At 36.1% G+C, this 10,623-nt stretch overlaps 1 long non-coding RNA gene across 1 annotated transcript in view; it reads left to right on the top strand.

Annotated features, from left to right (window-relative positions):
• The window catches only part of LOC123639501, a 43,636-nt gene extending 41,108 nt beyond the window's left edge, over positions 1–2,528 (top strand). Inside the window, exon 3 of the long non-coding RNA XR_006735743.1 lies at positions 2,445–2,528. This is a non-coding gene — a long non-coding RNA (uncharacterized LOC123639501). The remainder of the gene's footprint in view (positions 1–2,444) is intronic.
• The last annotated feature ends 8,095 nt before the right edge of the window (positions 2,529–10,623 follow it).

The following is a 10,623-nucleotide window of genomic DNA, read 5'->3' on the forward strand; positions in this document are numbered from 1 at the left end:
AATTCTGTCTTTCAAGGACATCACCACTAATTTTGAAAGAATGGAAAAGACCTTGGCAGAAAATTCATGGGCTATCACAGAGAGACATGGTATATGTATGAGGAGGAGGAGTGGTTTTTCCACTTGAAATTGTATTATGAAAAATACCCTTTCTTCAGAAGAAAGTGAGTAACTAAAGCCTTCTAGACATTTAGGACTATAAAATAACTAGTTCCTTGTTTCTCTCTCCTAATTCAAACTTATTTTCTTTGAGCACAGCAATGGCTATGTCTTAGGAACCATGTTAATAAGCAGACAGAAGCCAGCACATTAACTAACCTCTAATGCTAGCACATCCCAACTTTACCTCCCCCAAAGCTGATAAGGCAGGAGAAAAAAACCCTACTTTTATCAGATCAGATCAGTTTCACTGTAAGGAAAGCTAAGACATAAAGTACAAAAAGGGAAAGCCCTGCCCACACCATGAATTGTGAGTGTATACTCCTATCAAGAAACTGCCAATTAGGTTACAGATAATTAAACTGTATTACAAGTTGAGGATGAACATTTTCTTTCTTTTTTTTCTGCCTGTTTATTGTTGATGAGGCAGGGAGGACCCTTAGAAAGACTTTGATAATGCTATCACATTAGCGCCCTCTCAACTGCATTATCACTAACTGAAATAATCTTTTTACTGCGGTAGTGGTTGTCTTTCCCAATCAGGATGTAAACACCATGAGATCAGGGACTTTAACTATGTCATCTGGCACTACAGATGCTCCTCAACTTACAATGATCCCAATAAAGCCATCATACATTGAAAACATTGTAAGTTGAAAATGCATTTAATACACCTAACCTACTAAACACCATAGCTTAGCCTGGCCTACCTTAAACGTGACACTTATAGTAGCCTACAGCTAGGCAAAATCATCTAACACAAAGCCTATTTTATAATGAAGTGTTAAATACCTTATGTAATTTATTGAAACTGTACTGAAAGTGGAAAACAGAATTGTCATATGGGTACCATCATAAAGCTAAGATATTGTAAGTCAAACCATGGAAAGTCAGAGACCATCTGTGTATACCTAGAACTTAAGTATACCTAGAACTCAGTCTGATGCACAGTAGGCAATAAATTTATTCAACAATTATTTGAGCATGAATGTGTGAGTGAACAAAAAAATAATAAATGTTCTATGTTAATGAGACTTTTATGAAGCTAAAATTTGTATCCTCTAAAAAGAAATTATACCTTCCATTGTATCAAACTGTTACTTTTTCTCCCCCATTTCATTTCTCTGAAGTAATGCTCTATTTCATTTATCAAAGAAAAGGGATCAAGAAATATGATCCTATATTAAATGTTGACAGGTGGTTCAAATATCCATCCCTGTATAACAAACATACCAGAACATAATGGCTTAACAACAACGTATATTTATTAATCCCCTGTTTCTGCTCTTGGGTCTGGACAGTTCTTTTCTCCACATGGAATCTACCAAAGCTGAAAAGTCTAAAATTTAAGGTTGCTTCTTCATTCACTCAAGTCCAGAACCTCGGCTGGGTTGACTGGAACTTCTGAGAGCTGGCCAGGCATGTCTCTGTCTCTTTCCACATAACTGGCTTGGGCTTCCTCACAGTGAGCTGGTCACAGGGTAGTTGAACTTCTTATACTACATCCCTCTAATAAGAGAGAGGAAGCAGAAGCTGCCAGTCCTCCTAAAGGTTTGACGTGGAATTAGCAGAGTCATATCTACAGCACTGTATTGTTCTAAGCAAGTCACAGGCCAGGACAGATTCAAGGGATAGACTCGATCTCTTGGCATGAGGAGTGACATGCATATATGAGGAAGGAAGGTTTTGATGGTGTCTGTCTTTGGAGATTATATAGCACAGTAATGAGGTGGTTCTCAAGTTGCTTGCCGATTTGTCTTGGAAATCCTGCTACTATGGACCAGTACGTGCCAGGCAGGGGTGATGAACAACACAGTGTGTGCAGTCGGCTGATATTGCACCCTCCTTGCTCCTGATTGATGCTGCTGACAATGCTGACATGACTTTATTGCTTTTGTGTGGCAACAGCCCCAGCCAAACTGCTATTGCCAGACACTTGCCCATCTGTCCTAAAATATGACTATTATCATTATAATGATTCTTCTGCTTTATTAAACACCTGTCTTCTGCAAAATCAGATGAGATTTATGAAGATTTCTTCATTAATCATCACAGCATCCCTGTTGAGAGCTTGAAGGAGGTAGGTGTATTCTTATTTTAGAAATAAAGAAGGTGCAGCAAAAAGAAGCTCTAGGAAGAAGCTGGTCAGCTAGAACAAAGGGAAGATGCATGTTCATGTGAGAGTGTCTGGGTGTGTGTGTGAGAGAGAGAGAGAGGGAGAGAAAGAGAAAAGTTCTGTGGAAAAAGGAAAGAGAGTCATCAATTTTTTTTCTTTTTTCTTCCAGTGCTATACAGCAATCATTTACTTGTCTCAATAAACTAAATGATTTCCAGAAGCAACAACCTTCTGCTAGAATGAAAGGCTGTAAGTTATCCCCTAAAAAATTATTGTAATGAGATTTTACTTGTATCAGAATCAAATTTGTTTTGCTTCTTTCTTGCTGTTTGTCCTTGGACAAGACGCTGATGCTCATGCATTGATGAACATAAGTTTCAAAGCTTTGTTGTATAGATTAAATGAAAAGACACGTAGCACATAATGTATGCAAAGTGGCTCATAGTAGGCACTCAATAAGTGGGATGGCTGTTATCATCATAAGTTTTGTGGTCTTAGGAATGTTAATATGCTAATTAAGATAGGATAAAAAAAGAGCCTTTCCTCTTTATTTCATGTACCTAGCAACTTTCAAAAACAGCATTGATTAGGAGTTATTGGGTTTATATGTTATTAACTGCAGCTGAGTTTGTACATTTAGACCTAGCCTGTGTGGGCTTGAACAAGTCTGCTGACGTCTCTGGGCATTTGTATCCTCATCTGTAACTTAACGGAGCTGGATCTGATGATCTCTAAGGGTTTTTGCCTCTGACATCTGTAGTTCCACGGAAATAGAAAAGGCCATCATTTGTGACCATTTGCCCTCTAGTGGCAAGAACCAGGGAAAACTATTCCTACTGAGAAAAAGTTTCACGTCCACATCAAGATCAAAATCTGATAAATGTTTTGATGAATATTTAGACTTGCTTCAACATTGTGTTAGTTATGTCTGTGCAGAAATAACCCCAAAATAGCAGCTTAAAATAAACATTTATACAGTTTCTGAGGGTCAGGGATTTGTGAGCAGCTTAACTGGGAGCTTGCAGCTCAGGGTCTCTCAAGAGGCTGCAATAATCAAGGAGTCAGCGAGGGCTGCAGCCATTTGAAAGCTTGACTAGACTGGATGGTTTGCTTCTAGGCTCTGTCACATGGCTGTGGCTGTTGGCAAGAGGCTTTGCTTCCTCACATAGGGAGCTCTCCACTGAGCTGCTCACAACGTGGCATTTGGCTTTCCCCAGAATTAGAGAGAGGGAGAAAGAGTGGGGAGAGAGAATGAACACAACGAAGATGTAAATTGCAATGTCTTTTATAAACTAATTTCAAAAGTCATATACCATGGATGAATGAACAAGAATTACATGCATTCGACATGAATAAATCTCAAAACAAAATATTCCACACAGAAAAGCACATTTCGTGAGTACATGCACATATATATGTAGATAATTTTGTATATATAAAAAACATATGCACCTGCAATAACTAATATAAAAGTTATATATTTAATATGATAATTATATACATGTTTATCAATGTATAATGTGTAATACATGTCATATATAAAATATGTAAAGCCTGTTTTATCTAAAGATAGTGTGTGCGTGTGTGTGCACGCAGTAGCCATGAAAACAAAAATATACAAGAAACTGATAAACACCAAACTCAGCATTAGTGGTCACCTGGGACTTGTGTTCTCAGGAAAAAGAAACTCTTCTCCTGTTGAGAATGTACATCTTAGAGCTGCTGATAGAGTGGGGGTGGGGCTGAGACAGAGAGGGGAGAGAGAACATGGAAGGGAAAGGGCATGAATGTCTTTATGACATTGTTGAGCTCCTAGATCCAGTAACCAGGTTATAGGACAGTAAGTCCTTTTCTTACTTAAGTTACTTCGAATTTTTATGACTTGCAGTCAAAGGAGTCTTGAGAAGTATAGCTCTAAGTGAGTACCTAATCATACTAAAATTCTACTTATAGACGACATGTGCTCATTTATTAAAGGTGAGGAGTCCCTCCATCCTCTCTCTCTTTCCTGGGGAGCTCTAAGAGTGAGCAAGGCACTGTAGTACTTGCAAGATCAGATCCAGGCTTCTGAGATAATCCCCCATGTTGCTTTAAGGCAAGGCCACTTAAACCAACAGCCTGATCCTCTGGGGGCTCTATGGAAGAGTTGTTAAGTGTACCTAGATATATGTGCTTTTCTGGGGAAAGAGTCCATATTTCATCACATTAGTAAAAGGACCAGTAAACCAAAAGAGGTTAAAATCACTGCTGGGTGATAAAGTACAATGTGAAAGCCTAAATGTTCACGTCTCCCAGTGTATCAAGTAGCTAGACTTTTTAAGTAGAGGACTTGAAACAACGAAGAAGCAATGACACTTTCTTATTAATATCATGAAGTGACTTGTTTAAATAGAAAGCCATTAAATATTTAACATATTTCATCTAAAAAGTTCATTTCATTGTGAGCCATCTGCAGTTACTGCCATCTGAAGGATGGGGGAAGCGTATAGATTTCACAAATGACTACAGATCTGCTTCCCAGGAAAGTTCAAATATTTCTCCAGTGTCATGTATACAAATAAAAGACTGTAGTTTGCTTGTTCTATTTGCATAAAATAATAATTCTCAGCAGTATTGATATATTTCACATGCCACTGATTAAATCTTGAATATTCATGCATGCATTAAAAAGCCTTCTGTTGCTATGATGGAACCTAATATCATGAAATGTGTTCCAGCTTTCCTTTAGGGGAAAGAATATTTTAACTGAAAATTAAATCAAAGCTGTTGCTTATCAATGAGAACCATCTCGAAGAGAAAGAGGGAAGATTGCCTGTAAATAGTAGGAGAGGCTAGATTAGATTTCTAATGAAAATAGGAATGTTTTATTGGTCTGGGGCCTGGAAAGACTAATACTCAAGCAGTAACGAGTATCTTTAGACTCCAAGCATCCACTGTATGTACCAGTCCTGATGTTTGTTCAGGTAATGAGGCAACAGAGTTCCAGAATGGTAGGGGCAGAGTTGAAGGAAATAGAGGATTGTCCACTGAGAAGCCCAGCGTAACAATGAACAGCCAACTAGAAACTTGAGCTTTTGATACCAAACAAGTTCTGCCGTAGGTAGACACAAAAAAGAGTAGAAAGTAACTTTTCTTTCATGGCATGCTTGGCTAGGAGTAAGGAGCTTACTGGCCCTTTGAAGTAGAATCACAGAAATTCAGAACACCTACAGACCAGGTTTTCTGAATCTTGGCAACATTGACATTTTTGGGTTAGATAATTCTTTGTTGTTGGGGGGCTGTGAATTCTCCAGGCCCTCCTCTAGACCTACTGAACTATAAACTGGGAGTGGGGTCACCTCTCCGTGTGATTCTGAGGTTGGTTACAGACTGAAAAGCACTAATCCAACTATCTCATTTCACAGTTGAAGAAACACAAGTTGCATAAGTGCCTACCTAAGATTAAATGAATGAATGGTTAGTAGCCAAAACAAAACAACACACCATATCTCACTATCCAGAGTTTGCTAAGTGTGACCTCCAAGGAAGAGGTGGATATCCTGCAAAGATATTTCATCTAGGCACCAACCTTGGTAATGACACATGATGCATCCTGTTACACAGCAGAAAATGTTTCAACACTTGCTGAATATGTTTCTCAAATTTGGTCTCTCTCCTAGATTCCCAGGTTTCCTAGGTTTTCATGCAGAATACTTCACATTTATTGATAATATTTTTTCTACAGGCAGATTAATAACATAATTAGTTAGCAGCTAGGCTACTTTATTGTTTTTTGTTCTTGACTGTTATCACTATATATGCATTTTATTATGTAATCACTTGGACTTAGAAGAGGCATTATTTTTACAACCACAAGTATTATTACTATTGTTGATGTTGATCAATAGTATGTTGACCTGGGATTTTAAACCTTTCCATGAAGTAGAACGAAATGGAAAGCAACTTACACATTTTAGAAAATAAAACTGTGTCAACCCTATGTATTCGAGAAAGCCTATCTAGATTGCATATTTTTAAAAACCAAAGTTAGCAAAAAAGTAGATTACTGTGAAAAGTAACTTTATCACTAATAAATGTATAGAAATGTTAAATGAAAAATAAACAGCACTTATTTGTCTGGTTTTTCTGTTCTTTTTTTTTAAAAAGAAATCATGCATCCCCAGGAACACTGTTAAACCACATCCTGACTCCTCTGCCCTCTACTCTCTGGATATTGGGAGCATTAAGGTCTCTAATTCCAAAGGAGTTGTAAGGTCAATTTGTGCTTTTCATGGGAAAATGGATACACAGGGTAAGAACACTCTGCCCACAGGAGGGATGATAGTGGCTGTATGTGGATCTAGATTGCTTAAGAGGCCAAAGAGGGGTAAAACCACAATTAAAATGGGCCTGCCTGCTGTTGCTGCGACCCAGAGAGGATTTTCTAACCCAGATTTGCACCAGGAAACCCTTTAGAGATATTAATTTTTCTTTCCCCTTCTAGTGTTACTTGTGCAATTTCTGGAAATAATTTTGCAGACTTGAATACAGATTTATGTTCAGATTTCCAAGGATGCTAAAATAAAATGATGTACATTGTGATTGATTTACAATTATATTGTTATTTAATTGCCATCCTTTGAAATGTCTCCATACTAAGAGGTAACACAGTGAACATTTTGATGACCATCTTTTCATATACTTCCCTATATGTACACATATACACACACAGAATTTTATGTAAATAGGCTCATAGTATACATGCTGTTTTGTTATAGACATCTGTTTTAAGTCTTTTTGTCTGCATTAATGTCTTCTAATTGCTTTCATTTCTAAGTTAGCCAGCCTTGAAAAGCTTAATGTATATCCTTCCAAATTCTTTTTCATTGTACCATCACATACACATATTCATGTACTATTATGTTCAGCACATAGAACAGAACCAAGTATTTAAAACAGTGTCTTAAACATTATAGGTGCTCAATAAATATTTGTTGAATGAATGAATGATTTGGCTTACAAAAATGGGATATTATATATGTGTATTTTCTATATGCAGTTTTTAAGCACTCAATGGCTCTATCTAATTTCTTCATATAGTTTTAATTAATTCTTATAAATGGTTACATAATAGCCCATGGTTATGAAAGTAACATCAATTTTTTAACTATATCCCTAATTGATAATTAAAATACTTTTACTGTTTTGCCACTATAAACAACAATGGCTAACACTTATTTAGTGTTTTCCGTGTACAAACAATTTTTTTATTACTGTACATGTGTTAAGTTGCTGAGGTTAGGTTATTTTCCACAATTTAGGGAACTGACCAGGAGTGGGTAAGAAACTTGCCCAAGGCTATGTAGCAAGTAGGTGGCAAGCTAGTTAGTATGGCTCCAAAGTACATTTCACTGAACTACTTCTATAGAAGGTAGTAATCAACACAATTGTGCTAACATCTTAACAGAATAATGCTTTATTTCTATAATATTTGATAGTTTCCCTGGAGTGGAATTACTGCGGAAAAAATATCTGTATATTTTTTATTGCTAGATTGGTTTGCAAAAAGGCAGTAACAGAACAGTTTACATTTCCACCAGCAATATATGAGAGTGTTCTTTCCTCTAGCAGTATTATCATTTAAAAAATGTACATGTATTATTTTTTTTTGTTAATCTGGTGGGTGAGAAGTGATATTTCACTGTTAAGTCTGTATGCTTTTTTGACAGTACTGAGGTTGAGTACCATATGTTTATCAGCCATTTGGATTTGCTCTGTTATAAATTGCTGTATTAGTCAGGGTTCTCCAGAAAAGCAGAGCCATAAACATGGTTTACATGTTTATGGAGGCTGACAAGTCCAAAATCTGCAGGGTGGGCTGGCAGTCTGGAGACCCAGAAATGAGGCAAAGCTGCAGTTTAAGGCCAAAGTCCATTTGCTGTAGAATTCCTTCTTGCTCAGGGGAAGTCAGTCTTTTTGTTCCATTCAGGTCTTCAACTGAACGGATGAGGCCCACCATAGTATGGAGGGTAATCTGCTTTAAGCAAAATTCATCAATTTAAATGTTAATTATATCCAAAAGTACCCTCACAGAAACATCCAGAATAATGTTAGACCTAATATCTGAATACCATGACCCAGTCATGTTGGCATATAAAATTAACCATCACAATTGTCTATTAATATCTTTTCATTCTTTTTCTATTGAATTGCTTACATTTTTTCATATCACCTTGAACATTATTAATATTAATCCATTAAATGTGTTGCAAATATTTTCCCCATCTCTCTTATATCTTGTGATTTTCTTATACTGTTTCTCATCATATAAACATTTTAAATTTTAAGTTATTTTGAATACATTATGATCAGTGAGTCACAGAGTAACTGAAATTTAGATGAAACTTATAGTGCATGCGGACACTCTCATTTTGATAATCACTTTTGAATGTCTAGTCTTTTAAGGTGACTTTAGGAGGCTTTTCAATATTTATTAAAAATCAACTTCTTGCAACTCAAAAAATTTTTGGAGGAAGCTGAAATTAGATCCTCTGCCCTTTTCCAAAGAAAGGAATCTAGAGCAAATAGTTCCCACGTGTGGAAACTATTGTTTAGAAGTTTTAAAAGTTCATAATCGTTCAAATGTAATACTGGTTATATTTAATTCTTAGAAGAACTAGCTGAATTAATTTCAGAATTTACCTATTCCATACCATTACAATTAGTTTGTGTTTAAATTTTTTCTTCAAAATTTTTTAAAACATAATTGTTGAAACATCGTTCTCAATCAACTTGTTAATTTTAATTTTTAGTAAATATGTATGTACGATTCCTGCTTTTAAAGCCAAAATGTGGAAATTTACTAAATAAATAACAGTCTGTAAGAATCAGAAGCTGTTTTCAACCTGAAAAAGATTTATTTATATGTATTGAGGAAAAGCTTCATCCTCTCGGTCTTATGTAATTAAAGTTTTTTTCCATTAATTTAACTTTATATATTATCATAACTACCAGCTTCAATTTAATATCTTGCTATATTTTTATCTCATATTTTCATCAAGGAATAAATACTAATATATCTTAAAATTGTCTTTATTCTTCAGTATAGGATTAATATTACTTAATTAACTATAATTAAATAATTTTCAAATTAAAGATTTTTGTGGCTGGATTTATTTTTTAATTAAGGCTTTTATATCCCATATATACTATTGCTCCCTACTCCTAACTATGATACCACCTTTTGTTAGATTATTGGCTCCTGAAAGGTAAGGGACAGATTTTTTTTAAAAATTCATTTAACTTCCAGTTATATGGATTCAGTTTTTATATTGTGTATTTGGTTGGTTAACATGAGGGTTTTTTAATTAGGCAAGTGAAAGAATCACTTAATACTGAAATAATTTACTATAGGAGCCTCAAAAACCTTTTCCTTTGGAAATCTGACAAGACAATGTTGGTGTGGTATCACCTGTAATAGGGGGCCGAGAGGGCTTTAAGAATCTTTGTACTCAATTCTTATTATAATTATATATACACGTATTTTTTGTTTAAGACAGGATCTTGCTGTTACCCAGGTTAGAGTACGGTGGTGTCATCATAGCTCACTGCAACCTCAAACTCCTGGGCTCAAGCGATCCTCCCACCTCAACCTCCTGAGTAGCTGGGACTACAGGCCCAGGCCACCAGTCTGGCTTCTGTCAGCACATCTTGAAGCCAGCCATATGTAATGTTAGGGATGGTCAGGAGTTAGACATTTTGGAAAATTTTAGGATAGTTGAAATACTTCAGAACTATTGCTTAATTACTATCCCTCTGACTTTGGAATATTAACATGCTAGAACATTACCATCATTAACAAGGACTTTGAAAATTTACATTCCACAAAATTATCAATCTCACGGAGTTCTGTTTGTTTTAATATTGTTTTTGTTTTAAGGGTTAGAAATAATATAAATAAAATGCTGGAAAAAAAGTAATCTTTGTTCAATAAGTAGTAGCTATTACTGTCACTTTTTGCCCTTAAGGACTACATACATTGTTTTCTAGTATTGTACCACCTCCCAACGCCTAGAATGTATTTGGCGATCATATAAATATTTATCGAATGAATCAATGAGTGACATCAAGGACACAGTCTGGTTGCACTCTGTGGCCAAACTCAGCAGTCCCGCGTTCCAGTTTAGAGCATGAAGCCTCGAGAAAAAGACTGCAAAGACCATACTGCTAAACTACAATTCCCAGCATGCAGTCAAACTCCGTGGTTGCAGTGAATTCTGGGAAAGAAGTCTCCGGCTCTCCATTGGCCACACATGAGAAGCGTTTTAGTTTGTGCAAATACGCGGGCTTTAGCGTACATACGCACGGAG

The sequence above is a fragment of the Lemur catta genome, chromosome 6, assembly GCF_020740605.2.
Source record: "Lemur catta isolate mLemCat1 chromosome 6, mLemCat1.pri, whole genome shotgun sequence".
NCBI classification, from domain to species: Eukaryota; Metazoa; Chordata; class Mammalia; order Primates; family Lemuridae; genus Lemur; species Lemur catta.